This window comes from Suncus etruscus, chromosome 1 (assembly GCF_024139225.1).
Source record: "Suncus etruscus isolate mSunEtr1 chromosome 1, mSunEtr1.pri.cur, whole genome shotgun sequence".
NCBI lineage: Eukaryota > Metazoa > Chordata > Mammalia > Eulipotyphla > Soricidae > Suncus > Suncus etruscus.
Genome location: NC_064848.1, coordinates 179,648,653 through 179,656,894, shown reverse-complemented (window position 1 = coordinate 179,656,894; position 8,242 = coordinate 179,648,653). Strand labels below are relative to the sequence as shown.

The 8,242-nt window shown below is 32.6% G+C and overlaps 1 pseudogene; it reads left to right on the top strand.

Annotated features, from left to right (window-relative positions):
- The first annotated feature begins 6,895 nt into the window (after positions 1–6,895).
- On the top strand, positions 6,896–7,035 carry LOC126032546 (uncharacterized; annotated as a pseudogene).
- The last annotated feature ends 1,207 nt before the right edge of the window (positions 7,036–8,242 follow it).

Below are 8,242 nucleotides of genomic sequence, written 5' to 3'. Positions count from 1 at the left end.
CCCACGGTCCATCCTAGGTTAGCGTGTGCAAGGCAAATGTCCTACCATTTGTGCCACCACTCCCACCCCAAACATGATTCTTGATTTTGATAAAACACTAATGAATAATACAGACTAAATCTTTAACTTCGTAAATTATAAGGGTTAGTTACCAAAGCATATATAGTTTGGGGTAGCAGAAAAGAGAACAAACACGAGCTTTTCTGCTAACTCCAATCTCTTTCAGAAATGGAACCTATATGATATTACAGGAAGAAGAAGGAATTCAGATGTATAAGAAATTCTAATGATTAACTTTAAGTTCTTATCCTTTCTTGTACACAGACAATAAGAATTTCTTTTATCACTTTGAGGAAAAAGATTTTCTTGGTTAAGGTCAATGAGTTGTAAAAAATATGCAAAGTTTATGACACTTCTAAACAAATGTATAAGTGGCTCTTTGGGGTCTCTTTCTTGCCTCTATAACCTAATGAACTGAAATGGTTAAAATATGGGGTTAAATTAGATTGGATTGCTGAATTGCTATATGAGAAATGCTTAGTCACTTACTGTGATTTGAAATGCACTGTGTGAAAGGAAACACATCATTCTATGTTAAACTTTGAGATAGTAGTGTACTTTCTGGAGCTTAATGCACCATGACCCAGCCACTTTGAGGGAGATAATGGATATATCACACATGATTATGTGGAATCATATATATCTGGAAGGTAAGGATGAAATGCTAGAAAAGATAAGCAATAGACAAGTGAGATAAGGAACAGATTTGCATTCTGGAAGTCAATAAATTGAATTATGAAAACTCCTAGTTGCTTTACACAAAATATATCTAATATTAAATTTGTCAAATATGAGAAAAATTGAAAAATAACTTAGTGTACAACTATTTTAGGGAATCATAAAAGAAAGTCTCTAAAATCAAAGATAAATACAGTTAAGTAATTTCTGGTAGAAAGTGAGGCTTGTTTGACTTAGAAATGTTATTATTTTCTCTTTTTAATAATTTCATTTTATTGTTTTGAAATGTACATGTAGAAATTTCTGTTGTTGGTATGATTGAGTTTGTGGTATATAATTACTTTTATTTACTCTCACAATGAAAATACAAATGTAAGTTTTTTATCTATATAGGGAAAAAGTTTAGGTAAATAGTTCTAAATCTCAGATCTTTGATTCTATAAGAAAATAGTTTCATTTAATGTCTAGAAAGAAAAACATATAACATTCACAATAGATGATATTAGTAATATGATTTACAAAAATTGGGTTTTGCCTCAATAGCAGAATAAAGATACTTATCTCATGGCTATTAAGTACTATATATGCCTATTTTATTTTTACAGTATATATTCATTAATTTATTATTTAAATTTTCCATTCTTTAAATGTGTTTAGGAATTATAATATGTGAAAAAATAATAGACGCTCTGATAATTTATCTAAACCACAGAAAGAAAAATGTCGTGCCTTCAAAACGTTCATTGCAATAGAAGAGTGAGAAAATATAATTCATTACTTTTTAATAATTTTAATATACATAAATAAAAGAACAAAAAAATGGGGCCGGGCGGTGGCGCTAAAGGTAAGGTGCCTGCCTTGCCTGCGCTAGCCTCGCTGGACCGCGGTTCGATCCCCCGGCGTCCCATATGGTCCCCCAAGCCAGGAGCGACTTCTGAGCGCATAGCCAGGAGTAACCCCTGAGCATTACCGGGTGTGGCCCAAAAACCAAAAAAAAAAAAAGAACAAAAAATATAAAAAATAACCATCTTGGGACTTCTTCAGATAGCAAGTCATGGAGGCTACACAAAGTGCTTAATTTTAAGCCAATAATTTAGGGAAAGATGAGGCATTCCTGCTGTAATTGAAATGAAGCTCTAGCATGCACAATTCTTTTCTCTGGACTAATCTTTAGGCATCCCAATTCCTTTACAGACTTAGGTCAATCCTTCATAGTTAGCCCAATACAGTGCTATGCAGCATGGTGCTACTCTGATTCTGATTAAGGTATTTGGAAAAAAGTTAACAAGAATTGGGATTTGCTTGGTAGTTTGTGGGAGCCAGATTGTATACAAACAAGTATGATATTAGAGACTTCTTGTACCCACAACTCCAAGGTGTTTCTCTTCCTTGCTCTAACATTCTGTGCAATGGATTTTCTCAGAATATAATGATATTAGCATGAGTACCACCTTGACATGATTTCATTATATTCTGATGCTTAATACATCATAGCCTATCTTCGCTCTCCCTTTTTACCTCTATATACATTTATTGTTCCACATATACTTAAGCCATAATGTATACATTTTGGGTTGCAATTGTGACATCTTTGCTTTACTGAAAATGCCTCAAAATTTACCAATTTGTGTGGGACCTGATTGCAACAAGTAAACATCCTTCATGATTATCAAAGAGGATTTTTAAAAGATGGGCAATGTTGCTCAATGATGAATATATACCTCATTAATAAAGGTCCTAATTTGGTCCACAGAAACCCAAACCACAAACACTATAAATAAGAGGAAACTATACTTGTTGAAAATTTTTATTACTTTATTTAAACACTGTGGTTTACAAAGTTGTTCATAATGAAGTTTGTTTCTGGCACTTAATGTTCCACCACCAATTCCACCATAATATAATATTCTTTTCATAGTCCTCAGTTGCCCACATACTTCCAATCCAGTCTTTTTTCAAATACAAAATAATTTACTTCATATTGCTTATTACAATTAAATTACTACATAATTTAAAGAAACAATTTAGTAAAAGAAAATTAGTGAAAAGTGTTATATCTCATTGTTTTGTCATTACTTATTGTCTATATGCTATTTGCTGCTAAATGAGAAGTCTGTTGTTTCAGTTTATTGAAATAAATTGGCTTCTATGTTACTTTAGTGGGGTGTCAATATTAAAGAATTTGGAGATATTGTGCAGCCACATATGTGGTCAACTCTACCAGGAAGTCCAGGCTCTGTAGAACTGGGATGATGAGTTGGCAGATATGGGTTATTGGTGTGACTGATGGGACTTCTGGAAGTACAGAGTGAGGGATTGAGAAGGCCGTCCACACTCTCTGTAATGAGACCAGACAGTTTAAACCCCAAAACATGTGTACTTGAAATATTTGTCAGTTTTGTGTCTCTGCAGAAATTAGGAATGAAGCAATGAAAGTAGGCCATTGATATGACTGCAATTCTGAGATGTGATGTACATGTTACTACCAAGGCCTTTGCAGGGCAGAGATTCAGCCTGCCACATCCCAAGGATTCCCAGAGTCTTCATGTAGAACAGGGGTCAATTTAGAAATCGTAATGACTTGACTTGTATTTTTTTCCAATATTAGTCATGAATCTGTGAAGTTGGGTCTATGAAAATACATGGTGGTCAAGAAAAAGAAAATTTTAAAAGTTAAGGATCAAAGGCATTTATTTGTTTTCTGAAAAGTTCATGTGGGAAAGATGACATAAAAAGTTTTAAAAGGCAGTGTTTGAATAGAGAATGTATGTATTAATATAAACATTTATGTAACTACTGTATTGATTTGTGATGTTTTTCACAGGGTTGTAATGATAAAACTATTTTAATATAAATTTTTATAACTAGGTTAAAAGCTGATTTATTTTCACTATATGAGAAAAAAGTTTCAAAAGTATGGCCACAATCAATTTGGAGACAATTAATAATAGATACATAAAGAAGTAATGACATGTAGATTGTAAACATGCATATGGATTGATAAACATGCATACATTTATTAGCTCTATGCACTGAGATGTCCCAGAATCAATGACACTTTTAGAGCACTGAGAACACTGAACATCCTGATCTTGGCTTCTAAATTTTGTTTTACTAAATCAAAATCTTAGTACTCTTAGTGACATGCACTATTCCAGAGTTATGCAAAAAAAAACAAAATAGAAACTGGATAATCTAATAGTGCCAAAATCAATCAATTAAAATAAAAGGATTTGGGTAAAACATTTATAAAACTTTGTCAAAAGCACAGATGCTAATCTGAAGTGGTAAAACCAGCCAAAAACAATTTGAATAACAAAATGAATTTATAGTATTATTTGATGGTTGTAATAAAAACACAAATATTCTTGAGTTTACATTCATATAAATAAAATATTTTATTAAGAAAATAATATATAATAACACTAATAAAATATCAAATATTGAGTTGTATACTCTCAGGGAAGTATTTCTAAGCCACCCTGAAAAAAAAGGCAATTGTTGATTACTGTTCATTTTTCAAAAAGAAAAAATAAAGATTACTTGAGCAATTAAGTTCAATAAGTTTGTCTTTCTAAGCATCCATTGAAGAAAAGAGAATGTGTTGATAAATTATTTTAAAACATATTTTGTTGAGAACAGCATTATCCTATAATTTGGCACAAATCTTACATGAAAAATATATCTTAATAATAAATAAATAATAAGGGAAATAAAAATAAGCCATTACTTTACTACAATAGAAATGATGACAGACAAAATCCATTATAAACTAAAATTAATGAATGATCCAAGGAAAGTGGCATTTAAATAGCCTTTAGTGTCTCCTTTAAACAAGTTATTTTGAAGTGTTTTTAATATATATCTGTAAGTTCTTCATATTTTCTTCCCAGGATTTAAAGTATAATAATCTTTCTCCTAAGTGAAAGGCTAGTTTAATAGCTGAAAGAGACAATGAAAAGGAGACAATGGAAAACTTTGGCAGGGGAGTAGTAGTTGAGCAATCCTTAGGAGGCCCAAAGAACTCACCGTGGTTCACAGGCAGCTAAGTCTTTGCTTCAATTCTGTAATTTAGGAAAAGATGCTACTCAGGGCATGAAGTAATTTGTGTAGAATTATAATACTCCTCCAATAGCCAAAGTAATTCTGATTAAAAACTGAAGATTAAGTTAATTGTATTATTATCTGAATTTTACATTTATATAATTTTAAAATATATGTATATAATATATACATATAACATACAATTATAGAATCAAAGTAGCATGGAATTAGAATAAACATATAAACACAGGGTGTTCTGAGTCCTTGACAATTCAAAATTATTTGGCTAAATTTTAGTAATGAGTTTGTTCTATTTTTTAAATCCAAATAATATTAAACTAACAAGCATCTTTTACTGAAAGCTTACTGTGTACATTAATTTATAACACTATCAGTAACTTACAACTGTAATTTATAACTATCAGAATTTATAACACTATCAGTTGTTTGCTTATTGAATTATAACAACTTTTTAAAAATTATTTTCATGTATTTTCCAATACATGGATGTACATGGAATCTATTATATTGAGTGAAATAAGTCAGAGGATAGAGATAGACACAAAATAGGTTTCACTCATCTATGGGCTTTAAGAACAACAAAAGACATTATTGTAATAATGCCCGGAGACAACAAAGATGAGGGCTGGAAGGACTGGCTCTCTATGTAAAGCTCACCACTTAGAGTGGTGACTACACTATCATGACAATGTTAATGAGTGAAAGAAGTAGAGTACTTGTCTCCAATACAGGCAGGGGGAGGACGATGTGAAGGATGTGTTCTTTTTATGACTGAACCCATCTGCAATCATGTATGTAAAAATGGTTCTTAAATAAAGAAAATAATAAAAAATAAAGTTATCTTCATGTCAGTATATAGGATGTGAAACTTTGAGATCAAAGTATTTTAGAGACTTTGTGTAAACTCAAATACCTTTCTTCATTTTAATAAAAATTTCAATCAGTCACAAAATCTATATAATAAAAACTTTTAAAATCAAATTTTCTGATATCCTTGCAGGTAGAGTGTTTTTATTTTTAGTAATTGTAGAAACAAAAGCTGTGTTAGGTACTTATTTTATATGTAGCTGACCCTGATTCAATTTCTTACACAAGATGGTCTCACAAGCACCATGAGGAATGATCTCTGAGAATAGAAACAAGAGTAATCTCTGAAAATTGTCTGATGTACTTCCCACCAAAAATGCATGCCACTTTTAAAAATGATATTCTGGGGGCCGGAGAGATAGCATGGAGGTAGGGCGTTTGCCTTTCATGCAGAAGGTCATCAGTTCGAATCCCGGCGTCCCATATGGTCCCCTGTGCCTGCCAGGAGCAATTTCTGAGCCTGGAGCCAGGAATAACCCCTGAGCACTGCCAGGTGTGACCCAAAAACCAAAAAAAAAAAAAAAACCAAAAAAAAAAAAAACAAAAATGATATTCTGTTCTCAATTGTGCCCACTAGGATGTGTGCAAAAGAAACTCAAAAGAGCTCTAGGATGCTTTATGATGTGGTTGGTAGACAACGATTGCCCTGACACTTTCAACTATGTCTTCTATTCCTCAACTCTTCATTTTTTCTCCTGAGATATGATACATTGCTTTGAAATGAAGCAGTTCATTTTTAGTCATTAGGAAAATAGTCATAAAAAATAAAGATGAAGGAGGAGGAAATATTATAAATATACATGTCATGGTAATGCTGAAGTGGCTATCTCAAAGTTCTTGTATAAAACATCTCGTGTTTGCAGTCCTTATAAACTTGCCAAAATCAATTATCTATTAACTAGAGATTCCAGGATTTTAAGAAATGGGTATTCTCAAGAGCCCATAGTCTTTTTGATAATTCTAAGCATCTTCCTAAGTTATACTATGATAAGCTGTACTTCTGCCATAGTGGTATCATGAAATACTCCGAAATTATACTATGATGTCATTTCTTTATCTCTTACTCTATTTTGATTAGTCCAACATCTGATGTTATTGAAGTTCCATTTCTTATGTACATTTTGAAAAGAATCTCATTATTTTACAGCATGGATTTTATTTGTAATTTTAATTTTCTTAAAACAAAATAATTTATATGTACAATTTCTGATTAAGATGGGAAAACATACTTACCTGGCAGAGGAGATACCATGATCATGAAGGTGGGTTCCCCAGGGCAAAGCTTTTCCATTGCACTCCGGATGTGCTGACCCCGGCGATTTCCCCACATGTGGGAAACTCGACTGCATAATTATTTTAAAAATTAAAGAAAAAAAGTTGGAAAAACATGTTTAATGGAGAAATGGAATTTTTACAAATATTCAAAGAAACTGCTAGAGTCTTTCTTTACTGAGAATAAGTAAATTTGGACTTGATATCCTCTGGGTTATCAATATCATGGTAGAGAGTGAAAAATCATTTGGAAATACAGAATTTTACAAAATTCTCTAAAATGACATTTCTCTCTACTGTCATAGTCAAAGTTCCTCAAAAATTATGAGCAGTAGAATCCATTTTTAAATTCATTTTTTAATATATTTTTTATTTAAACACCTTGATTACATACATGGTTGTGTTATTTGGGTTTTAGTCATGTAAAGAGCACCACCCATCACCAGTGCAACATTCCCATCACCAATGTCCCATGTCAGCCTGCTCCCCACCCAAGCCCCGCCTGTACTCTAGACAGGCTTTCTATTTCCTTCATACATTCTCATTATTAGGATAGTTCAAAATGTAGTTATTTCTCTAACAAAAATCATCCCTGTTTGTGGTGAGCTTCATGAGGTGAGCTATAACTTCCAGCCCTTCTCTCTTTTGTGTCTGAAAATTATTATTGCAAGAATGTCTTTCATTTTTCTTAAAACCCATAGATGAGTGAGACTATTCTGCATTTATCTCTCTCTCTCTCTGACTTATTTCACTCAGCATAATAGATTCCATGTACATCCATGTATAGGAAAATTTCATGACTTCATCTCTCCTGACATCTGCATAATATTCCATTGTGTATATGTACCACAGTTTCTTTAGCCATTCATCTGTTGAAGGGTACCTTGACTGTTTCCAGAGTCTTGCTATGGTAAATAGTGCTGCAATGAATATAGGTGTAAGGAAGGGATTTTTGTATTGTATTTTTGTGTTCCTAGGGTATATTCCTAGGAGTGGTATAGCTGAATCATATGGGAGCTCGATTTTCAGTTTTTGGAGGAATTTCCATATCACTTTCCATAAAGGTTGAACTAGATGGCATTCCCACCAGCAGTGGATAAGAGTTCCTTTCTCTCCACATCCCCACCAACACTGCTTGTTCTCATTCTTTGTAATGTGTGCCAATCTAAGACTATTGCATTGATGTAGGCATGAAAGTGAATCTTTGATTTTTTTGTTTTATTTTGTTTGGGGGTCAGACTGGCAATATTCAGAGTTTACTTCTAACTCTGTGCTCAGGGATAGCTCTTTTAAGGGATGA